Raw genomic sequence first — 26947 nt, 5'->3', positions numbered from 1 at the left:
TGCGTTCTCTTCGCAATAATATTTTAGAGTCTCTTTTTTTAAAAATATAACAATAATTTAATTTGTTTCTATTCTTTAATCTGATATAAGATATCAAAAAAAACTAAAGCGCCTCTCGGATCAATAATACAATATATAATAATTTTAGTTTAAAAATCTGATAAGAATATAAAGAGAAAAAAATATCACGTGCTACTTCAGTGCTTTGGACAACGCGGCGATATATTTACAACTACAATGTAGCATTGAACGAATGAACAATATATTTGCGACATTCTAGTTGCACATTTTGTTGTATATATATATATATATACATTGCTATTATTTCTACGTTGTTATATATATATATATATATATATATATATATATACAATTATTTGAAATGTATCGAGTATCATTTGAAGTTTCGTAAATATTGTATATATCGATTTTAATAGACTCAATGTGAATCGGTCAATTTGCAAACAATATTTCATGATTTTGAAAATTGAGACAGGTGAGAGACCTCCTGCTCTAAAAGTGCATATTATTTGTTTGTTTCATTTTAAAAGTATACGTAAACGAAGATATGAAAAAACATAAAAATAATAAAATTTTGCATCGCGTTTTATTCGTACGAATAAATGTATAGTTTAATAAAAGTGTTCCTATTTTGAAATTACAGCAATTTTTTTCAAATTATGAATATAAAGTGCATTTATTGATAAATCCTTAATTTTTTTTCATTATAAATTAATAATTGAAGGTATCTATTGTACAGAATACGAGATTTATTATTCAATAAATCATCGAGATCGATCGTGCTATTTATTACGCAAATACTCCTTTGCGAATACCGCGAATTGTTAAAGCGACACTTCTCTTCCTGAAATAAATAATTCAATGCCAAGGGTTTCGTTGAGCAAAATCTACGAACGCAACTCCCATTTGACAATACTTTAACGGTCTTGCATGCGTATTTCCGCAAACGGTTTGGCAGCGAAAGTACCACTGGGAAAGCTCGTCAAATATTCCACCTGCAATAGGATTTTTGGCAAGCAGCCTACATCGAATTTCCCTGAACGCTTGTTGTAGCACGTTTCCATGCCACGAAACGCGAAAGCATTACTTCTGTTGCTCGCCTCATGGATTTTCTATTAGAAATTGCTAAGATAAAATCTTTGAGGGCAAGTCACTCCGCATATGTATTTCCACCTCACTACGTATTAGATGGATGATTTTGAGAGGCAAGCGTATCGAAAATACATTATATTTTATCGATATTGTCAAAATTATGTGAATTTTTATTTTTATTAATGTTTATTAAATTATATTATGGAAAAATGATTTACATGGTGTGGCAATAAAGTTCAGTGAATGTTATGAGAAAATAAACACCACTTATTAATGTACGAATGATCTGTATTGTATCTTTCAAAGTAATTCTTCTTACACTAAAAAAAAAGTTATGTTGTTTAAAAAAAAATAGTTTATTCAACCAAATGCACGGGCATTAAACAAATATTTGTCAATTTAAATAAATAAAAATTAAATAAATATGTTTTAAATTATAAAATTTTGTTATTCTAAATATATAAATATTTAACTAAATAATCACTGCGAACTAAACGCATTTAATCAAGTTAACATCTTTTTTCTGAATGTAAAGACAATAGTACATTTCTCATAATATTCACAGCTTGAAATTTATGACATTTTATGAAAAGTCATCTTTAGTCATCTTTCATCACCATAAGTTTTGTTGTCATTATAATGTCCAAAATGTTTATAAGTCGAATTCCTTTCATCGCCTTCGTTAATTTAGGAATTAAAAAGAAGTCTGCGGGAGCAAAATTGTGTATGGATCCAAAACAGTAACGCTAACTCAAGAATTTCCGTACATGTTTTGCATCAGAACCATGTGACAACAAGACTTAAAGCAACATTTAAAGATAACTTTTCACAGAGTTTTCGCAAGTTATATGAATGTTGTCAGAAGTATATTATCTTTAGGGGGAATTATTTTGAAGGATAATAAAGGTTATTTGTATATTAATTAAGTAATTATTTCTTTATAACGTTTGTCGAACTTTATTACCATATATTACAATTAAGACATATCTTTAATATTTCTATTATTAGTACAATAAGAAAAATTATATTAACCCATAATTTTCCCGTAATTTTCAAGATGATGATTGCCGATTGCGTGAAGGAAACAAAATCGGACTGAAGCGTTTCGAGGCTCTACTTGTAAGGGTATCGCGTGCAATGCTTTATGATACTAGGAATTTCTTTCGCGTGTCACGGAGAACGAGATGGAAATGTCGGGTTCCGTTGTGTCGAGGAAAAGAAAAGGGAGGGGAGAAAGAAATTCCACTGGGTGGCCACGCGATGGTATAATCCGCGAAGGATTTTTCCGGACGTGTTTCCCCACGTTTCATTTTTTTAGCCGCTCGTTGACACGATAAGCGGCTGTGGGACGTGCGGCGAGGTTCGCCATGTCGACGGTGAGGAAATGGGCACGTCAAAAACGGGAAATTAAACAGAAGACGGATAAACAGCTGGCCCAAGATTAATGCCTTGTACGTGCGTCGTGTGGGGAGTATTTCCGTTCTGATGAAAGAGCGACCCGCACACCGTACGTGCACACGCGTGACAATGCTGGGATGCGCGACATTCGCGAGTGACTCGCGGCGAGATTGGATTCGAGCGCGGAAAGCCCGCAGGAGCAATCATTAGTCTCGGAAAGAATACGCGTAGCCGATCTATCGTATAATACGCACGTATTAGGTTGGGGAAAGAGTTTCTTCGTATTTAAAAAACATTTTTTGCAAAAGTTTTTCATTTGTTGCAAAATTTTCGTTACAATTATATTATTCGTTAGAGCAAAGTTTTAGACTTTAAGAATCTGTTTTTTAAATTGCGGTGAGATGATTTTTATCGGAGTTACGAGCAATCAAAGTTAGAATGCTCCTTTACTTAATTTGCGAATAACTCAGTAATAAAAAATCATAGGAACATTTTTAAAAAATGATTTTGCAGGCAAAGCTTCGAGCTTTTACGATAGGTAGTCGAAAATTTTTGTAAATTTTTTTTGGACACGTGAGAGACCTTCAAAGTGAAAAGAAAAATTTTCATCTTTTTCAGCTCGCAGTTTTTTTGATGTAAAAATTATCAAACTCACAGAAACTGAAAAAATATAGTAATTTTTCGAAAGTAGAGATTTCAAGTTTTAAAACTCTCTTTTTAAATTGAAATTTCATTTATTTTTCACGAAGATATTGTATATACAATTTTGAATTAAAAAATACGAAGAAACTTTTTCCCCGACCCAATATATACGTTTTTATTTAGTTGAAGGGCTCAAAGTCTTAAGGATGTATGTGTCACATCTAAAAACAATACCAAAAACATAAAAATTTCCTAAATTGTTTTATCTTACGTCTGAGTATATCTGTGTAAAGTTGAGCGCGATTTTTTTGTTAGTTCAAAAGTTATTTAATTATTTGTCTTGATTCTTATGTAAAATCGCAATTTGTAATACTTATTTACTAATGAAACATTAAGAATTAAATCGAATTTTATATATATATGTACTAATAATAATTATACGATAATGAATATTTGTGCTAAAGTTTATTTGAAGCCATTTACTCGTTTAAAAGCTATTGACCTAAAATTGCAGCAAAAATGGTTATTTTATCGCATAAAATCATTATAATCCAAATTATTTGTTGTTTTCCTTTTTGTAATTGATTTCTGGATGTATTCATGGATTAATATCATTAAAAATGTTTTGAATAATATTAACTGATATTAAATTTTTGGTTGATCATTTGACTGATACTTTTAGATAATATTGCACTGTCTTAAAATATTTTTTTTTGTATAATTTTTCAATTTTCAAAACATGGATCACGAGAATTAATTTTTCAAAGATAATCTGTGAAGCAAATATTTCGGTATAATCTTTCTGTGAGAATACATATAGAAAAATATGTAAAATTACGTGAAATCAACGTCTTTTTTTTACTTTTAATAGTAATTAAAAAATATGAAATTGAACATTTAGTAATTTTCAATTATGAAGAAAATGCAAAATATTATAAAAAGCGTATCAAATTGAGCATGAATGACATCGAGACATTAAAAATAACACGATATATAGACATGACATAGAATACGAATGCAAAGGAATAGATATGGCAACCGGGAATTGACGACGACTCGGTAAGATTGAATTTGCGAAGAGTTCTCGCGAGCCAAGTGCATAATTCTTTGCTCTCGGGAAGAAAAATTTTGCGGACTTGAACTTAGCTGTTAAAAAACTTTTAGCCGCTAGTATTATTTCATGTTTGCCAGATGGTCTGTGTTATCTTTACTTTTTAGTTACTGCAACGACGGAATAAAAGGATAAGAATTGAATAGGAAGAGAAGGAAGGAGGAAAAAAAGAGAAAAGTGCATTTCGCAGAGAATAGATACTCCAGAAAGGATATAATTCTCGTAAAAAATATAATTGGTGTAAAAATTAACTCACGCGATGCCACGAATATGATAACGTATTTAATATTGCAGCTGTAATCTCGTCTTTTGAATTACAAAATAATTGAATTTAAACTAATTTTTATGATTCCAATATTCTGCTAAGTCTAGAGACATGATAGAGTCTCAGCGCTAAGACATGGCGCGAGATACTGCCATATTCCTTCATGCGAGCTGGCGAATTGCCAGATTATCTAATCTCAATAAAGGCTGTTTCGATCGAATTTTAAATTTTATACTTAATGAATAATTTACACTCCGATTGTATTATACGTGTTTTTACTTTTTTTCCCTTCGTATCCTACAAGCGGAGATATTGCGACGCAAAGTCCAGATCTGTAACTTTTCGGATTCAGATACGTTATTAGAAGATGATAATGATCTATTCGTCTTCAATCTCCATTTGTTTATAACTTAATATTTATATAACAAAATGAGATCGGATGGAAACGAAATTATACACTGATACTTGTTAACTAAACTAGGAAATGAAAAACGATTTATTGATCATCGATTTCTATTTGTTTGTAACTTACCATTAGTAAAAACAAAAGAAGATCAAATGAAAACGAAATTATACGCTCCCGGTAAAAAATTTTTCACGCATGAATATGTATAAACATGTGTAAACATACACAAAAACGTGTAAATATTCATAAACATACATAATTATATGAAATTATAATTATATATGAAATATGTCTGTATATTCCTCTTTCTTTTGTAAAATTGCATTTTAGTGTAATAAAAATCAAAGTGGCACTATCTTTGTTATTTACTCAATTTTAATTATATATATTATTTGTATAAAAAATTTGACATCAACAACTGGTGCTAAGTTAAATTCTACAAAATTTTATATATCATTAGTATAAAAGATTATCTTTTTAAAAAAAGGTACAAAAATGCTCTAAGAATGTACGCGCTTCTCAAATAGAACCTACGTGATAAGTTACGTATCTTTTTATTATTATGGGTCAAAAAACTTTTTCGCAGGAAAAACCGCGATAAAGGGAAAGGGGTGACCCTATCGAAGGGTCCAAAAACTTGTTCGTAAAAAATAGCGATTAGGGGAAATGGGGGATATAATTAAACGTAGTTACACTTTAATTGAAGTTTTTCGAACAAAATTTAGAACGTTCTACACAATTTCAAAAAATTATTCATCATTTCGGTACGTTACTTATAGGAAAAATTCGTGACGAATCTCTCGAATATTTTGAATTACACTATCATTTATTGCTCGTTTTCTCATCGCTAAGAATATTCAGTCGTCGCGTATGTATGAAAAGATGAAACATATATGGAAAGACGATCAAACGGTCTGACGACATTGCTGATGATTAATATCCGATGCACAGCGCACGTGAGGAACCGAACGTGCTTTCGATCCTGCACGTGCAGCAAGAGAAGATCTCATAAGGTTGCGACGTGTTTCGTCGCGGAGTCGAGGTCGCGGCTAGCGGTTTTCGTTCGGCCAGCAACCGGTTCTACCGCGGCGGCCACCTCGACGTGACGTCACTCTACCTGCGAGCGATTTTAAGGATATCGAAGGACGAACTGCGGCAGGTGAAAACTCGACGTATTACTTCGTCGCTGAACGTAAACACGGAAACTTTCTCCCTTTAATATCGATGATAGAAAACGCTCGTACCTGACGAAATCTTTCGCAATCTCGGCGCACTTCGCTCGCTATAAACAGCGAATGCAAATAGCGGCTCGCAAACACGATCGCGGTATTTATGTCATTTATTTTAGCCTTGGCGCGCACGTGTGATGTATTGGATCTTTTTAACCCGAGAATGGTAATGCGAGTATTTATAACGTAAATCATATAATATGAGATGTTCGCAGACCCTTATATATCCGACAGTTTTATGTTGGAAGATAGAAGCGATATATTTTGCAGGATATCAAATAGAATAATGAAATTAACAAATAAAATTAATTAATAAATGATAAAATCAAATCTTTGTTGTAACCGAGATACTTAATTAAATATCAAGATGCAAATGTAAATTTTGACATCTCTCAAATTTATAATATTTGAAATTTGATATTCCTTAATAATACTTGTAATATTATATTTGTGATTTGTGTTAATTTTTGATTGATTTTTTGATAACAAGATGTCTGATTTAGTTATATTTTATGTCGTTCGTGTTAACAAGATCCCCTGAATACTCAATGTATTCAAATCCGACGTTTTATGCATTATTTATCCAGTATCGACTCTATCGACTATATGTCGATGAAGATGGTCAAGGTAGAACATCGATTCCGCGTAGACCAACTTTTCTCGTCGAGGGATTTGAAGATACTGAAAGTTTTCCGGCGGGACTTCAATATACTCTTGTACGCGTAAACTTCGTCAATCTCTATCGATATCGATAGCGCGATATTGATACTATCTTTCGCATAGCGTATATTTATCCAAATTTTTCAAAGAATTGTACTAACGATTTGCAATGCAAGTGAACGAGATAAATTCATAATTTGTGCACTGTTGAAGTTAAAGTATTAAAGTTAAGGTACGTTTTTTAAGCCATCCTCAATAAAAATTAATAATTCTTTCAATCGTCAAATTAAATTAAATTAAATTAAGATGAAAGTCGCAATCAATTACATTAAGAGCATTTTTATAATCTATGAAGTAAATATAATTAATACATGAAATATAGAGTATATTAGCAGTAATTCAAGACTGATTCTTTTTGAACGATGTAATAATCTCAATTATTGATACAAACTTATAACAATTACATGGTTGTCATAATAAGTATTCAACATGGAAGAGACTCTGAATCGTTACATGTAGAGCTTAGTAAATAATAAACTAATTTGAGATAAATTAATACATTTTCCGAATTAAATTGATTAACTCCATTGTTTTAATTAAATTATCATGTTGAGTAGGAGCAGTGACGATCTACAGAAATTATTATAAATAATAATTCAAATTGGGTATAATTCGACATTATGAATTTAACAGTGTATAAGATAAATGTGTACAGTTATTGGACAATTAGTGGAGTTACACGACCCAATTTATTGGATAAAATAACAAAAATTCTAAATATTAAATTTTTAATGATATACTATTCTAAATAGATTTGTTATTTCCAATATATACTGTTAATTTAATTAAAATAATGGAGTTAAAATTTAATTGAAGAAAATGTATTAAATTTGATTCAAATTTAGTTTATTATGTATTAAGCACGTATGTTAATACGATGATATCTATTTGAAACTTAATAAGAAATTTAATAAGACGAATTTATTTAGAATCGAATTTATTTAGAATATATATTGTATTATTAAAGACCAGAGTATATATCTACTTAGCTAATAACATTTATATCATTAAACTTAATACATATAAATTTTTACCACATCGTCTAATAATTCATGTTCACTAATTGGTACATTTACCTTATTAATGTACACCAGAAATTTTTCGATCACATGATAACTCAAGCTGATTTTAAGTGAGGTTAACGATAGAACACTTCTTGCAACATTGCGGAATATCTTTCTCTTTCGATATCCCAGACTCTCTTTGTCGGCGGTCGCACACGCCGTTTGTTAACGGTTGCGATCTTGTCTCGACGATGCATCCGGCTGTACATTGGTTCTCATGATCGTTCAAGTGAATAGAATGCCGCCGCACTGCTGCCGACAAGCCTGACTGAGCATCCCACGTCAAAAATGTAAAACGTAGTACGTACGTACGTCAGGTAGCTAGAGACCGATCGATCGATGATACCTCGTTCCACGGAAAGTGGATTGAGATTACGGGGCTCTGAGCTCGATGCTTATACCAGAGTATATATCTACTTAGCTAATAACATGCTTAACATTTATATTAAGGGTCGATATCTCTTGGCTACCGAGTTAAATAAAAGGTAACTGTATATGAGACATCGGCAATCACGCGAGTAGTAGTTTCGTCTTTTCTGTCGGCAATGGGTAACGTTATGGGATACCAATCTGTGTTCTTAGAGAGATGATGAAAGTATCACCCAGCTCGATCTACGTTGCTCATTTTTGAAAAATAACATGTATGAGAAGGTAAGGATGAAATGAAATACAAAAATTGATCTTATACTGATCAAAGAATCAAGCAACGGTAACCAAATTGCTTGAGTTAAATAATATTTTGTTATTTTTAACTTCTATATGTGTTTTGAATCTGAATCAATTTTTATTTCTATAATTGGTTTCAAATAAATATTATCTGTATTAACACACGTGCTTAATAAATAACAAACTAAATTTGAATCAAATTTAATACATTTTCTTCAATTAACAATATATATATTGAAAATAGCGACAACCAAAGAAATAATTAAAAATAACTCTTAAATTTTTGGGTATAATTTGATATTATAAAATTAAGTATAACGATTCTATTAATTGTGAAAGTTAATATGTGAAATATTAAAATACAATAGTTTATATAATTAAAAATATTTAATTATTTCTTAGATTTATATTTTACATATAACGCTGCTTTTTTTTTAACAAGAAATATGTATTATACAATATTGTATTTCCAAGAATTCAGCTCCAGAAAGATCCATCAATGCGGGTATGCATGATTACAAAGACGAACAAAAATTAAACATAATTACATTTTGTGTGTCAAAAGGGTTGTATAACATGCGAGTTTCGTCAAATTCTCTCCGTAATAACGGACGCTTTCTAAACAAAGGCTTGTGAAGCGAATAAAATTCTTCACTTAATATTGTATAAAACATAATATACAATTAATGCAACTTGAATATACATATAAATTAATTTAATATGTATAAATATATATATGCACTTTACATTTATATTATTTGATTTTGCTACATGCGAACCATTCTTAAAAATACCGCAGTGTATTTATGATCGAAGATGTTCTTCTTGTAAACGCGATCACGTGCAGAAGACTCAATCAGGTCATGGGTTCTCAGGTCGTCGTATTCGTTGTTCGTCGAGTTAATTAACGACGCGCAATAGAGCGCATTTCCGCCAAAATCAATCATCCGTCCGCGTGCGTAGCGATTAACAGCCTAATTAAAATGAACCGGTTGCGTGCTATCGTTGCGGAAATATCGTGGCCTCGCTTCTCGCTCCTTAACGTCCTCCCGCGGCGTGAACTTATTTGGCTCGGCTATCCATTAATTACGCGCGCTTAAAGTGCACAGGAAGATAAATGAGAGTCACGAAAGAGGCGAAAGAGACGAGAACATGGGACATACGCAGTTGTTTGCGCGTGAGAGAAGGCAGAGATCGAATCCAAATTCGCAATGAGCGAGTAGAATCACGAAGTATCGTTTAAAAGGAATGAAGGGAGAAATCGAAGTAGATGAAGTTGGGATGAGAGGGGAGAGCGAGAGAGAGATAAGAGGGAAAAGTGAGGAATAAACGAGGAAGGGCGTGAAGAAATATTCCAATAACGAGGCATTAATTACGACTAACATCAATTATGAGTTATTAATTACAACATAGATCCAATTACAAGGTTTTAATTATGCGCTAATTAATGCGTCTGATATAGCTGCGAAAATTTAACCGCTTGCGGCGAACCAAACTCGCGGAAAATTTGATCGGGCACTTCTGTCCGATCCGCTGGCCCGCAGAAAGTTAACGAGGGGAGTTACGAGGGAGAATGAAATACGAGAGTAATTAGTCGCGCTCGTCACTGACCGCAGAGACGTTCCCGACGTTCTTACGTTACGTCGTGCAAGTTTAATATTAAGCAGACCGTCCCGCGAGGAGGGAGCACAATGTGCGAGCACATTGGACGAAAAACGAGGGAGGTGAAACGACGATGGCGATGGCGAGAGTTGAAGGTGTGTGTAACAAGGAATTTCTGAAATTCCAGTGCCCCTAAGGACCGTCGACGTCCAAAATGAATTTTCTAATTAAGATTCAGTCGCGTTGTACCCGATGGTTTGTGCCACCCTCCGCTCACGTGGGCTTCTTTATGAGATAATAATACTCCCTCCGGTCGTTTTCTAATGAGAGTAAATTATACCGATGCTGCTCCGTCGGCGTGTTAATACATGTGAATGTTCACTATCGAATTTGATGGCTCACGAACTGTTCGATCACGAACGCGTTTACGAATATGGATATCTATAATTCGGCATCCAAGATTAAATATGTACAGAGTGCGTTACCAAAATCCGGACAAATTTTAATTCAAATTTTCCGCTATACTGTGCCTCCGCCAGAGATTGTTATTGGCGTTCTAGAAAGCCTGATGCTTCTAGTAAACAGTCATATTCTCAAAATGGCCGCGATGTTGAAACCAAGTGCGGAGTATAATCGAAGAGGCGCGATCATCGAAGACCTTCGCGCCGGGCGCTCAGCAACGGAAATAATTCGGTTCTTTGGATACCCGAGATCCACTGTTTATGACGTTATGGCAAAATATACGGCTTTAGAACAGTCCAATGAAGGTTCCAGTATGCCAGCGAGGAAGAGTCACTCGAAAAAACACACCACGAGGATCCCTGCAGTCGTTGAAAGAGCTCAAACGCTGATTTCGGATGATCCAAGACAATCGTTGCGAAAATTAGCATCGATTGTTGGTGTAAGCGAGCCAACAATGCGTCGAATTGCCGAGGAGGACCTTCGATACAAATCGTACACATTAAAGAGGCTCTCTGAGGCTGCCACGACAAGGAAGTGTTCGATTTGTCCGGATTTTGGTGACGCACCCTGTATATTTATAAGAGGAATATTTTTTACAAAGTAAACTTTTGAAAGACTTTTGTCACATTTAAATACATTGACACTTATAAAAGTTTCTTAACAGCTTTTTTTATTAAAATATTTTTTAATTATTGAATTTAATATCTTTTTATTCCATAAATTTTATTGCACGTTTTATCGCTATGACATTAATTTTATACTTTGTAGCTTCCGATGACACTAAATAAAATGAATTTTAGTAAAAGTGTCCGCGGCGAAAATCGATGGAATATTTTTCGTATCGCGATATTTATATGCTCATATCGGCAGTTAGCGCAAAAGAATGAAATAAAACAGATTACAGCATCGTACGTTTCTTTATTTAAATTAGCACGATGGTATTTCGTTGGCAAGAACTGAACTTATTTATTGTATAATCGTGCCCTGTAATTAGAACGATTCATTTGATCAATTAGTCACATTCCTAGACGCGAGTGTGCAGCGTTTTGCATTTAGCAGATTAATGCACAAGTACTGGATTTTTTTCTAATCATTCTTGTACGTATAAATAACGTTTAATTGCCAGACGCAGGTGCGAGTGCGAGGTTAAAATGAACTGACAGGAAACATATCTATACACGTTGCTTACTACTACATTTCCCGGAAGAGAGGAACGGCGACATTGCAAAGATTGAAGAAATGAGTGTATTTTGTTCGCACTGACGACAAACTATGGCGACTGGTCGTTTGTCTTCTTTACCGTTACTTCGACTACAATTTCTTTAATTATACTTGAAGAAATACTTCTTCGTTTGTACCAAGCAAACACTTGTAAAATCACTACGAGGGGCGATCATCATTGCTTTGTTACCTTACGACAAGATAAAACGATTGTATTTCATTCCCGCATTTCCAAGGAGCGTTATTAAAAACGACACTCATCACGAGTTATATACGTATAGTCTGTGATCTTCTTTACTCTGTATTTCGAGTATTTAAACTATTGTCAACCGAGGAATTTATATCGTAAATAGATAAGAGAAAGATTTCCGTATGTCGAATAAAAAATCCAACTGTACATCGTCGAGTGTATTGGTCAAATAAAAGCTGTGGCACGAAGTGAGTCAATCCGAACGAATCAAGGTGGCATTGCAGAGGTTAGCGATGCAATGTTTCATCGTGTCCTTTTTCCGAACGGGTCCAACTTAATCTCTATTCCGAATGCACATAATCTCGAGCGAACGTTACACGGTCGTTACACGTCGTTCGCTTTTAGAACCGCAACATTGGAACGCGATCGGTGTCGGCCACGTTTGTTTCCGCGGACGCGAACTGTCGTTTTGTACGAATTACGGTCGGTTAAATATTTACTCGATAAAGAGATGTGTGTGTGTGTGTGTGTGTGTGTGTGTGAGAGAGAGAGAGAGAGAGAGAGAGAGAGGAGAGAGAGAGAGAAGGGGGGGGAGGGAGAAAGGGAGTGAGCGGGGAGAAGGATCACATTAATATGTTCGTTAAATGCTGGAAATCTATAATGACAGGCTGCACATTCAGTATGCTGTCAATGTAATTGACGTTATCGATGTGCGAGCGACGGACCGTTTATTTTTAAGCGTCGATTGATCGACGATTGGGAACCGGCAGGCGGAGTTGTCGTTGCCATTAACGAAGCTAATGTACAGATGGATTATCGCCCGTTATCGCGTCGGTAACACCGTCCCGTTAATAATAGCGTCGCGAGGAAAAGTTGATTAACCCTATCGACTCGCGTCGCGCGGTAGCAGAATTTCTCTGCCAGTGGTTTTGCATGTCGACCGCGTATAGAAGATAAATTGGCTCAATCGAAATGTTATAAAACTATTTGAAAGCGTTACACTGACCGCTTTTATTTCAAACCAATTTCTGTGTAATATTCAAAATGAGAATAAATATAACGAATACGAGCAAAGGTAAAATATTGAAAGGCTAACACACAATAAATCGTGACGAGTGTAAACCTTCTATCAACTTATACTTTATCATTAGCGATCATGACGAATTTATATTTCCGCGCAATTATTCTTTTGTAATCGGCGCGAGGAGAACTACAGCCGTGATATTTAATGTATTCATTTGAGAAATTTGATCGTCGACAAAGGACATATTTTTTTTTCTATTTTTCCCCTTTATTCCCCGATGTGTCTTTCTCTCTGTACACGTATGTTTTTTAATGACGCACTTTTAATCCTTCATGTGCCATTAATGCTGTAAAATGCTTTATTTGTAATAAGGAAATAATGCAATACTACGAAAAGGGAAGATTAAAGAGAGCTTCTATCGAACTTTGAAAATATTCTTTATTAGGATTAATGCGAAGTAGCATTCATCCGTTGTTCATCTCGTGTGCGTTTCGTATTGTAGCCTCGACTAATCTTGGATTTTCTACAGGACCCTTCTTTCCCTCCTATAACTTGGGTATGGTTCGTGGCCGGGAAAAGGGAACGGTAGGGTGGTTCAGACGAGATTATTCTCATCGATGGTTACGGCTTATATGCGCCAGACGCCATTAGTCCCGACACAAAAAGTGTGCTGCCGCGCGGCTAATACCGAATTCTGCTCGTCTCCTTACGGATCCCAAGCTGCTACGTCGCTTCGATGGAGCGAGACTCGTGCCGTTAAAGTCACCGTTGATTCACGGTCCTTTTTCATATCTTCTGCCTCGGGTCTTACGAACTTACACCAAGTGTCTTCTAAATAATACTGTGGAATATTGTGCTACAGGTATTGTTGTTATTTACGTACGTTTATAGTTCAGTGTACGCAAAGAATTGAAACTAAAGAACAATTTGTTGTTAGATGTACGATTATTTTACAAAATGTTACAAGCGTATAAAACTCAGAAGCGTTATAAAAAATAGAGATATTTATAAAAATAGAGATAGAGAGAATAGTTTTATCCATCCTTTTTACATTGTTTAATTCAACATCTCTTAACGGCAATGTAGTTTTCCTTGCGCGTATAAACTTAATTAAAGAGCCAATAGGATCCGACTATCTGTCTAATGCCCAGATAGTCTGGATACACCATGGGATTACGAAGCTTCGTGTAATTCCGCGCGCGTCAGACTAATCCGAAAGTAATTCCATGACAGACTGATAACTACGCTGTACGGCTACGCTAATGGATTCCTCTTCGATAATTGTAAATCTGTTATACAGCGCAGGAGCGCTCAAAGTAACACTCATTGCATTGCCCGACAAGAGTCGTGCGACCGATCGATCGTCTCGATCAAATTTACTGACTCGCGGCAGCAATTCAAATTCGATGCGCGTAACTCCGCCAATCTAACTTAGCGTCGCTTCCCTCTTCTATCTAAGCATTCATTCGATTATGGCATCGTGGACGAGCTCTTATCAGCTCTTAGCATCAAATCTTCTAGAGAGAGTATACGATGAGGAAAAATAGCAAATGGCCATAATTATCAAATACTAAGAAAAATTCAAAATAAGTGTCATTTCTAAATACTGCTGTGTAATTATTCTGCTGCTGTGTTTTTCAATTTCTATATTTTTACAGTATATATATGTGATGTTTCAATGTAAAGCAGACGAACGTAAAAAGACAAGTAAATTATCGCATATCTAAAAAAGAGAGAGAATAAATATACCAAGAAGTATCTTCTAAAAGAAATAATCTTATTTTCGGTCAGTGGATTTTAGCTTAATAATACTATGTCAATTTAAAAAAATATATTTTTTTCGTTTTATGAATTGCACGTTGAAATATTAATATCTCAAATTAGATCGATTGTTAATTTTAATAATGATAATTAATAATGATAAGGCTAAGATAATATTCTTTGCAATAAATTGACCTCAGTCTTAAAATTAACAATCAATTTAATTTTATCTAATATTTCAGCTTTAGTTTACGATTGTGTTTCAAATCCAACAAACTGATGCACGGTTTATAAGATTAAAGAAAATATATATTTGCATATATCAAACACCAAGATCCACTTTGAACGAAAATAGGATTATTTTTTTAAATCGGTTTACATTCTCGTCAATCTAATTTTAAATTACGGTTGTTTCTAAAATACTCTTTTATCTTTTTATTTTTTTATACTTTTGTATACAATATCAGAATCGGATGCATAAACGGAATAAACATTGACCAGTCGTACGGCATGAGGTTTAATATTTTTGCGTCGCGTTTATCGATAGTAAACCGCCTGGCGAGGAACGGTGACGTTTGTAAACGCGATCTTTCGCAAGGTAAAATCTGGCTCAGCTGATCGGCTCGGAGCACTTGTGGTGTGTACGTACATATGTACGTGATGTCTATTAATGGCGTGATTAAAACGGGTGGTTACGCGAGCATGCCGGACGAAAATAGACGTGAAGCAAAATGTGCAAACCTATATCCTCCTCTGTCCCTCCCTGTCTGCGTCCCTGTTTCCTCTCCTGCTTTCAACTGACGCGGACTGCGTCAGCGCATGCCAATTATTCTTCGCTGCACATCGGAATTACGTTTCATAACGTATGTACTCTGTATGTTTTCAATTTATCAATCAGGGAGATCGATATGTTTTTCGTTGCAAAAGAGAATAAACACGTGGATTCTTGCCGAAAGGAAATAACCTGCGGTTCACGCAATGCATGTGCATTCTTCTTTGAATATCGTAATAACGTAAATATTTTTATCTCCATTGCACAGATATATATATTACGGACCAGTTGTACCTACAACGATATATTATTGAAAATAAGTTACAGCATTTAATCTTCGAGCTTCATTTTTCTCGAAATGAAAACAGTTTCTTTCATTTAAAAAGAGATAAAAAATTCTCAAAGAAGATCGCCTTGTCACGTCTCGAGAGATCGCTTGAAATGATGTCGTTATGTTACATTGTTTTGAGGAAGGAGTGTGACAGGTGTGTTAATGAATGTAACGAATAAATAAATACATCAGCCATTTCCGATACACGACGTGCGACCGAGCGCTCGTAATGCGTCCGCATTGTTATGTATTCTTCGAGCTCGTTAAAGTCACGCAGCTCTATTTTTATATTTGAGCTACTGTCGTTCCGCTACATTTTCCAGTGTCTCCCCAGCGCGCTTCCGGTAATCGTACCGATTAAATCGCAGCTGCCCGTTCGCCGTTCCTCGAATTAGGTAGATTTTTTACGTAATGACAATTCTCTCTCTGCGTAAAAAACTAGCTCTAAAATCGATCGACCCGCTTTGGCACTCTAGCTTTATCCAATTATTGGCACCGCTTGATGCCATTGAGCTTAATTAGCCGAAATCCGGTCGCTGTTCTCTAATTTGTGATTCGTGATTATCCTCTGTTGTGCGCTGTTGTCCTCGATATTTCGTCGTTAAGAGAGGAAGGATATCTGTCGTTGAAATAATTCCAGTCCCAAACTGAACATTGTCTGTGTCAACACGTTGTTTGACATAATGAATTTTGTCGAATTTTCATTAAATACAGTAACGAGATAAACTTTGTAATGTTAAAAGTTGATTTTAAAACTTTGTTTTTACGTTGGTACATGTCATGTCAGTATCTCAATTATTAATGTTAACACGTAAGCACCTTTTTGCACATGCTCTCTTCACACTATATCTGCACTGCGGGAATAATCTACATTGTTAGATATCAAAGGTGCAATTTAATCTCGAGAGTTAACATTTTGTTATTTTTAACTTTCATGTATTTTTAACTTTCAAAATGTAGATCGATCTATTTCTGTGATTAATTTCAAAGCAAACAACATTCATTAACGTATGCACTTACGATTATTAAGTAATAAATTAAATTTGAGTTAAATTTAATTCATCTTTTTAATTATTTTCATCTTCTTCAGTTAAATGATTTAACTTTATTGTTTTACAGTAAAAGACATTGTGTATTTATGTTGGAAACGATCCGTTCATGTTCTCGTTAACAGTTTGTATTGAATTTTTTAACATATTCAAGTTAATTTAACATAATGTCGTTATATTATGTGAAGATTTTTTTATTAAATTAATAATATTCAATATTTTTTAGTATCAAAATGAACAACAATTTATGACTAAGTACAAATAACATAAAAATAAAGTATTTTAAAACGCACGTTCTAAGATGAACGAATAAAATATAGATTAATTTAATGTACCTTAAATGTTAATTTTACTAAAAAAAAATGCTTCCACAGTTGTTTACAAATTTTGTCAGTGTCACTTTTTTGTATTTGTTTCTTTTACATAATATTTGTGTAACCTTTTAATATATTCTAATGTATTGTGTTAAATTAACCCAAAAATTTGAGTGGACCGTTTAGAACATGTGATTTATATTAAATTCGACACATTTTTTCCAACAGTGTAGTTAAATTAACGATTTACTGAGTAGGAGCAATGATGACTTACAGAAATGGTTAAAATTAATTAATTAGGTATAATTTGACAATATGAATTTAAGTGTGTTGTATCTGTTTGATAACTTATTGTTCTAAATATTTGCTGTGTCTCACAATTCTGAGATGTTTATCACATACTTCTCTGACAGCTGGCGAAAAGATACCAGAAACGAGGGTGAAAAAGTCCAAAGCGGAAACTCAGTGATTTCGCATTAATAAAAGCCCGGAAACTTGGGCGAAGGAAAGGACGATGCATGGAATAAGGACTGATCCGGGTTTAACGAGCCTGTCTTGAGGAGCCTCGTCGGTTCCTTGGAATCGACGTCACGAAAGTTTTATCCCTTCTCTCTTGTCGAAAGCCACTCCTCAGACTTCCGCAGAGAAACCCGAGACTTAAGCCCGGAAAGACATCTTCGCACTGCCGCGCTTTTACCGTTATATATCCGGTTTCTGAGAAAAATTCGATTTGGACTCCTTTCTTCGGAATCACCAGCATCAACAACGTTATTGCAAGGCACAGCAAATCTGTTATTCCTGCGTCGGGATAAATCGGAGATTAGACAGTTCCGGGAAAGGGAACGGCAGAAATTCAATGTGATAGAATGCAGATATGATGCGAAGAAGCAAAGAACGGCAGAAAGTAATTTTAAACTTACGCGGTAAATAAAATTTGTGCAATTTTTCTATTCCTCGAGAAATATATTCCATACACTCTTCTTTATATTATAACTTATTTGCCCGGAAAATAACATAATGATCTTTTATACAAATCTGGATAATGATGTATTTTTTCGAAATCCACGAGAATTCAAAGGAAATTATTTACCATTTGCAAATCCCTTTGCATTTAGAAATTTCACGAGGAATCAAGATCTCTTAAAGTAATGGTCTTTATTAAAAGATCCTTGAAGAAATTTTCTGCAGAGAATTAATAATCAAGAATGAATTAATTTCATTAGAATAGACAATTATTTGTCTCAAAGTAAATGCGTTGAGTTAATTACATTTATCTCTAGTATAAAGTAGAAAGTAATAAGAGTAATAAGAGATGAATTTGTTGTTTAAAAAAACGAAAACTAAATTCAATTGTATCGATACCTATAAATTTATATTTTAATATTTTTCAACGAATTAAAACTTATCATCAGATGATCAATCATCTTTCTTGTCAAAACAGTAACAGTAAGCTATTCATCATTCGATCTATAAATATAACTCTTGCACTTTATTCGTTTACCTTGCAGTACTACTTCTTTTTTCGCGCCTATAAAGAACTACTGGCTACCTATAATTCCGTAAACGAGTTCGTTTTACCATCAACTAACTTTACTCTCGAGCGAATTCGATCTTTTTTTTTTCTCCGAGCTTTCAGGCATTTTCTTTCTTTTTTTTTTTAAACAGAATGTTTGTGCAACGATGCAACGAACTAACTAGATACCTTTCAGATATGATAAAAAGACTTTGAAAGGTAGGATGTCGCACGACTATGGAAATAAAAAACATTCCCCGCATATCGTAAAATATTACTGGCAACATTCGCTAGCGTTGTACTTTCCCTTGAGCTTCGTTGCTACTCATTATGCATGAATATCTTCCTCGACGCATGTAGTGTTTCACATGAATTTACGGGAAGATGAAGTTACGAAAGATTTTCCTACTCTTTCTCAGAACTGATTGCAAAAATTAAGTATCTAAGAGATACCAAAAATTAATTATTTATGAGAAAAATAATTAAAGCAATAATTTATCAATTTGCGATAATTTATTCATAAGATTTCTTTCGACTTGTTGCTTCGTTGTGAAACTTCTTCAATTAGTATAATAAGATATTATAGGGACTTGGTTCACATACAATTTTAATCGCGTATAAAATATAAATCATCCCTACGTCAGTTTTTACATTGATATTACTTTATAATCTCTTGCAAATCCACTGAAATAGCACATCAGCGGATTCATTCCGCTATCCGAGCTCGCGACCATGTATTATACGTATATATACCTATATATACGTATTTTTAATTTCTCTCTGCACATTATGACTGCGCGATATGAGCTTGCGCGATGTTACTAATTCTATTATATTTCCAATATGACCATGGTACTTCATAAGACCACATATTTCAACGTTCAAACTTGGGAGTTATAATTGCTGTTCGTGGAAATTACTTGCAGTCATAAATATGACTTGCCAGAATATAGCGAGTTGCGCCGTATTAGCTATGCGGCTCGGCATTTACCAGACGAAACGATCCGAAACTTCGACCGATTATCATGGAGGATGCAATTACTGTTCTCGGATTCACCACAAATCTTCCACGAAAGTCGCGAAATCTTTCTTCACACGCGATACATCCTGCTATTTACCAAAGAATGAATCATATTGGGAAAATAATAATTATCTCGTATCCACTTTATGCTCTTACAAACGTGTTATGAAAATAAATACGTTCAAGCTTTTAAAACATTTGTTATTATGTGCAATGAAAATTTGATCTAATTTATGGACGAGGCTTTCAATAAAATAATTTTTAATAGCATCATTATTTTTATATACGTTTTACATTATTTTGCATTATTAAATAATAGCGCGTTTATAAGGTCACTTTAACATGAAATTTTGACATAATAGGGCAGGCTATTGTGCCTTTGTGGGCGCACTTTGCCAGCTTTGGTCATTACACTGTTGCAATATCGTTGTATACATATTACACGATTTATCAATTCTTGACGAACTATTTATGGTCGCGGTTTGTCATTCGACGTGCACGATCGTAAAGTGATCTTGTCGCATGAAGCGCAAATGTTGCAGTCAACTACAACAAAGAAAGAGGAAGAGCTCGTATTGGTGGCCAAAGTACCGTTCGCAATCATCGGTAAAGCTTTAATTGGCCTGTGCGGATCAACGTAAATCAATCAGTTGCTTTTAAAAAAGTAAAATGAGGGAAGATGTTTATCGCTTTTATAGCATTTGTAAAATAAAATACTTTTAAAGCAAGGGATATTATCCTAATGAAGCTGTTTGCTAATTTATGCAAGAGATCTCGCAAAATTTGAGAGAAGATGGAGATCGTAAAACGTACAATATGCTAATGCTCTAAAGTTATTCTCGCCGACAGACGAAAGTGTGGAACAAGTCATCATCGAAGATGCACGATAGTTCGAATGAAAGTCGTAAACGTGTCATGACGAAACGGGACAATAGTAAATTTTGGCTTTCGCGATCACGCGAAAATGAAGGTTATGTAAATGTTTCTCTTCTCTCTATGACTCTCCTCCTATCTCTGCTATTAAACTATAATTACAATATGTATTTAATTTTGACGTTAATGTATAGTTCGATATATGGAGGAAGGGCCAGGAATAATTTGCAAGAAGAATTCTTAATGAGTACATCATTAAAAATAAAAACTTTCATTTTAAAACTAACTTTATTATTTATACAATTTCACTTTTTTATACAATTTCTTTTATTAATAAAAATATCTGAATTGCTACATTATAAATATATGATGAACTAATACATGATGATGATGGCTTCGTGTCACATTTATTAAGTAGACCAAAATGATCGGTTTAATTGTAAATTTTGTATGTGTATCCTTTGTCATATTATTAAATTTTAATATCCTATTGATAGTGATCCTGTGATTTTGTGATGAATAGAGTGATATGCGCAAGATTGGAAAAGTTATTTTCAAATTGTAAAAAGTAACTTGTTACTGTTAGCGTTATTTAAAAAGTATTGGATTTTGATGACATTTTTTTTCAGAGTGACATCTGAATGGTGTAATCGCACAAATATCACACTCTCTTCTTTTAAGACTCACTTATGTACGTTCTGTATACATATATACACACCTTATATGTAAAAAGTAACGGTAAAAGTAATAATTATATTTATTATCGTTGTCTAAAAAATGTTACTTGCATTATCATTTTCGTTACTATTAAAAAAATATCGTTGTTACCAATTCGTTACTTAAAAAAGTAACTGTAACGATAACGGTGTTACAAGAAACTCGTTACTTCTCAATCCTGATATTCGTGAATTCGTTAATGAGTCGAGCTATCGATATTACATTATTCACGAAGGAATAATAATCCGTAAAAAGACGTTTTAAGACTCTAATAGACAAAATAAACGCATACGTTTATTATTAATCTATTGATATATTATTAATATCAGCACATTTTCAACTCGATGGTTCCTATACACATATTGATAGCACATCGATTTAACAAGACTCAACATTTCCATATTTATTAATGCACTACGTGGGTCATACAAAGCAGTGTAATTAATTAACGTCAAGTCCACATACGTGTATAACGTCTATAACGATATAAATGTTTATGACAGATATCGCCGCGGGCTGCGAATCGAGGAGGACCTAAACAGCGTGCGATTAATTAAATTGTCGCTGCAGGCGGATATCATTTTTATGTTGTGTCGAACCGCACCATAATACATACACAGGCAAAAGAAACTCGATCGGAACAATGTGCAAAACGTCTTGACGTGACGCGTTATCGCAAAAATCAATTGGAATTATTTAACTTCAATTTCGAAATCGGCTTTCGGGAGGCCGGGATGTGCGCGACTGACTACTTTCCGACGGAAAAGTCCTTGAACGATCCGATAGAGGCGAAGCGGGGATTTAATCTATCTATCAAAAGCTTTAACGAGCGATCGAGAGGGGAACTTCGTCGTCCCCGGTTGTAATTAACTCACGAATTGGTAGCTTTCCATCCGAGAAGCGCGCCGCCGTCGGTTTTCCTCGCAATAATTGTGCCTCTGGTTAATTCGTCTCCGAGGGCGGAGAATCATCTTCCCGAGACAAGATTGACGTTTGCGCTCACTTGGAAACTTCAATTAATACGATTTTGCGCGAGTACTATTCGTGCAGTATCAAATGGATATCGGTATTGCTGATGGCATCGTACACGAAATAACTTGGAAGTGATTGCTAGGTATGTACGTGCATACAAAAATGTACGACACGTAACGCTCGATAGGAGATTGCGCGATTGCAGCTGCAGGGGTAAGTGTGTGGAATGCTCCGAGATTAATAAATAAATTGTATTTCTGATAAAGTAGAATAGCAATAACTACGTGATCGGCGCCGGAGTATATCAGCGTTCTTTCGCGTTGCAATGGCTTTTTCTACTCTCGTTCATGATGGTGATGTTTTCTCCGCTTCTTCTTAAGCCCGTATCAGACTATCGCAAGTCGACCCGACTGCCAACTTTGACTGCCGATCAATAATGGACCAATCACGATAAGACTCAATGATTCAATGTGATTCGTCCATTATTGGTCGCGTCGGCTTACAGAATCGGTAGTCTGATACGGACTTAAGACACAAACGTATGTATATGTGTAACAAGTATATAGAGAGTACTTTTAACATGCATTTAAGGTGATGTTTTAACTGACCGCAAATAGAAGACGGTCCAGAGGGAAACGAATTTGCTTCGTCGCCGCTGCCTGTATTTCTCGTTGAATTTCGAGAAAAGGCACGTGGGAAATTGTACACTCTATAGAAAGGGTATATCGAGCCTCGAGTGAAAAAGCCCTTCTATCAGCAAAGATCTTCCTTTTCGAAAAGAATTGAGATGTCCATAGAAAATGGAATTACGTCATATATAACGCTTTTCTTCTATATTTTTTTAGTACATTTATGTATTTAGTACATAAATGAACGAGAAAGGGGGAGAATAGATTTTTTAAATATAGATGTAGAGGAAACCTGGGCAACATGAACGTGTTAAGATTGAGAAGAAAAAAATGACGCAATTAAAATTGAGATCAGAAACCATTTTTATTTTCATAAATCTTTTAAAGGACTTAACTTTGAAATAAAATAAAAAAAGATTAGAAAACTTGAATATTAATATGTCGTTTTAGTTAAAACATATAAAAAGAGAAATCATCCGCTTTACCCGATCTTCTCTGGGCAAAGCGAATGGATCACTCGTGCAATGCAAATGAAATTAAAAAAATTAGAATGTCTTGGCAATCGTCACAAAAGTAGCTATTAAACTCTCTATATGTAGTTTTCATGGGCCCATTTGGTGCAATGACTGCACTGGATCATAAACAAACCATACTGCGTGGTGGCAAAAAATAAACAAAAATGAGATGCAAACAAACACGTGCTTTTTGTTCACTCGAAAGATTATACGTCCCTTTGTATTTCCAGTATTTTCATTGTAATTTTTTTAGAATTTTTCAGAAAAAATAAGAAAATGCAGTAAAAAATTGATAAAAAATTCTTTAAAAAATTCGTAGAGTTCTATGAAAAGAAAATAAATAATTTTCATCTTTTGCAGTTTTTCTGTAAAGTTGATAGCATTCGAGTAAAAAATTATTGAAGACCTATTTTCGGCAATTTTTAGCAATTAATATCTTGTTAAGTATTGCGAAAATTGTAAAATGGTAGAGGAGGACTTTTCTTCTCAGTTTAGTATATTCTACACCTGTGCGAAAGACTTATCACTAATTTCCAAACACCCTGTATACACACACACACACACACACACACACACATAAAATCTTGAGTATCTTGTGTTTTGTGAAACCACCTCCAACGATGATTTCATCATCTGTTATCTTTGCGATATCATATACAAGACTTGCAAAAAATAGACTACAAGACTTACATAAAATTAATATCCTCTTGATTATTATGCATATCCTTTCGACACGTGACGTAGACAATGCAGCCACGCGAGGAGATAGCATAGTGAATTGATTTATGGAGACTGCTGTGTTCGATTAACGCACTCAACCGGAGCGTCATTTTTAATGCCGTCATGGTGCTATCGTTCAAGGGAGGTATATTATATTATGTTTAAGCACGAGAAGTGACGACGGTCGTTTAGATGGCAATCGATTTTCGATGTACTACCTTCTTTGAGTTCCGATATCCATGCCTACCCAGCTTTTAATGCTTCGGTCCTCCTCGACAAAGCCAAGCTTAATCCGACTATTAGATACTTAGGGAAACTGTCGGCTTCCTTCGGACGGAAGTCAACCAGACGATCGATAGATTTAGCTCTTTGCCATTCCTTCTTCCGCGAACTTTTCTTCTCTCCCTTTTTCTTTTGTCGGAGTTTCGTAATTGGCACATGTTTTGGATCAAACGCTTTCTAAAGTGGTTTTTAAAAACAAAAGCGCTTTTCATAATACGAATGGAACTCTTTTCTAATCTCTGCTAGATGCTTCCTGCTCGTAAGCGGACTATCATCTCAAATCCGATGTCGACGACTAATTGGAAAGTTTGATACGGCAACCGTATGTTTTGTAGTTTCGTATTGTTAACTTTTTAGGAGATGTATCGTAACAATACAAGAAAATATGGGAAGGAAATTGAAATTTCACGACATTATTTTATTACATATACATATATATATATATGTATATTATATATGGATTTTCTTTGCATATGTTTATGTACATGAAAAAAAACGATTTTGCTGCGAGTACAGAAAATAATTATTGAAAACAAAAAATAATAATACATAAAAAGATACTGCGTAAAATTTTGATATTGCAACAGTTATAATTTCAGTTTCCAATAAATTTATTTTTAGATCTATAAAAAATATCTAAAAAACTAATGACAGTTCCAGTAATACTCTTTTTATAGTTCTACAGTTCCTTATAAAAATAAAAAAGAGGTCTGCATTTTTTAAATAAAAAATTAGCACGTCATATCTTCAATTTTAATTCTTTTTTACTTTAAAATCCGTGGAACTTTTTTTACTTTTATAAGAAACTCTAGAACTATGAAGAGAAAGAGAGAAAGAGAGACAGAGAGGAGGGGAGGGAGGGAGAAAGAAAGAGAGTTCTATTGGAACTATTATTATATTTTATTAGTAGAATGTCATGTCAACGTCACAGATCCATCTATATCCAGCGTAATTTTAGTTTTCTTAATAAAATCATTCTTTCCGTAATATACATACATCTTATATATTTTCTTCATAATTAAAACTGTAATTTCAATAACGAAGTGATCTGATTTCGATATTTAATTACAGTCATGTAATTTGAAATTTAATGCGATCTCTTATTTTTTCTATTGTCACTTATATTTCTCGTACTAATCAGTTCACAAAATCAGAAAAAATTGATAAGCGACGCTATTTAAACAAAGAAGCATATCGATAACTGAGCGTCTAGACTAACGGATAAAAATATCCATATTGAAAAAGCGTCTTGCATTCGCGTATGAAAATTGTGAGCGCATCCACAGAATGTATCCCGCGAATTTTTGCCATGTTATGTGTGTGTGAGTGTGTGTGTGTGTGGTGTGTGTGCAACCGCTACAGTTCTATCCCCTTCCTATAAACATAGCGAGCTCAATGGAATCCCAACGATTTCACTGGACGTCGTTGTATGATATAACGACGCTGGTATGACTCGCTCGTTCGTCAGGCAAATGTTAGAAAAATGTCATATCGAGAAAAAAAAAAGGAGAAAGCGAAAGAGCGAGAAGCTTATAATTTTTCAAGCGTCGCGCGCAATCGCGATCATCGATTTCCGATGACATTAACCTAGCGACGTGATTTTTTAATTAAATCAATCGCGTCATCGCGTTTGAAATACGTGTTGTGCGCTTGAAGAAAAAAAAAAATGAAAAAAGAAGAAGGAAGAAAGAGGCAGATCTCGTGCGCTGATAGCGAACCAAAAATAAAACAGATATTCGTAAGCAAAAATAAAATTCGCTCGCGGCTGTCCGATCTGCAGCGTTGTGTCACTTCCAGAAGAAAGAGAAAAGCAAATGTGATTTTAAAAAAGTTATATTGTGCCTAGAGAAAAGCGTGACACGATTTTTTAGAAAAATTATAACGGAACGCGAAATGATCTGTAAAGTATTGAATAACATGCACTATGTAAGCGTAGATTAACATGAATTTCGAATACTTGCGGATTGAAAAACTTGAACAAAAAATAATAAATAGAGCGATATATATTTACTCTCTATTTTTATGTATTCTATATTATGGAATATCGCATTTAGTGATATTTTATGCTTGAGTGTAAAGTTTATTAAAAAATAATAAATTCCTAAAGGTTTAGTGTCAAGCGATAATTTTTTATTACTTTTATTTAATGAAGAGAAGCAATGAAGAAAAAATGGGGTAAGCGGTAAATGAATTACGTTCGAAGGCCGATGTCGTTGAAACTTGTTAAGACATCATGTTAAATCATATTTAATGACCTAACCAGTAATAATAATTATATGTCTAGGTCGTGCGTAACTCGAGTTGTTGTCGAGTTTGCCAGATGGTTTAGTTTAGAGGTAATGCGCAATAACTGCTATCACGATTC

General features: G+C 34.3%; 1 protein-coding gene and 1 long non-coding RNA gene across 8 annotated transcripts in view; one reads left to right on the top strand and one right to left on the bottom strand.

Annotated features, from left to right (window-relative positions):
• cmpy (crimpy) overlaps positions 1-26947 on the top strand; it is a 278714-nt gene that overhangs the window by 135287 nt on the left and 116480 nt on the right. The gene's annotated exons all lie outside the window — the stretch shown is intronic.
• On the bottom strand, positions 7805-25872 carry LOC147910444 (uncharacterized). Its single transcript, XR_015544059.1, has 2 exons — positions 22081-25872; positions 7805-21998 (listed from the first exon to the last, which is right to left on the bottom strand). It is a non-coding gene; the product is annotated as an uncharacterized LOC147910444 (long non-coding RNA).

Source organism: Acromyrmex echinatior, chromosome 2 (genome assembly GCF_024713525.1).
Source record: "Acromyrmex echinatior isolate Ae372 chromosome 2, ASM2471352v2, whole genome shotgun sequence".
NCBI classification, from domain to species: Eukaryota; Metazoa; Arthropoda; class Insecta; order Hymenoptera; family Formicidae; genus Acromyrmex; species Acromyrmex echinatior.
The sequence above is the reverse complement of the archived record's forward strand: the minus strand, read 5'-3'. Positions and strand labels throughout refer to the sequence as shown.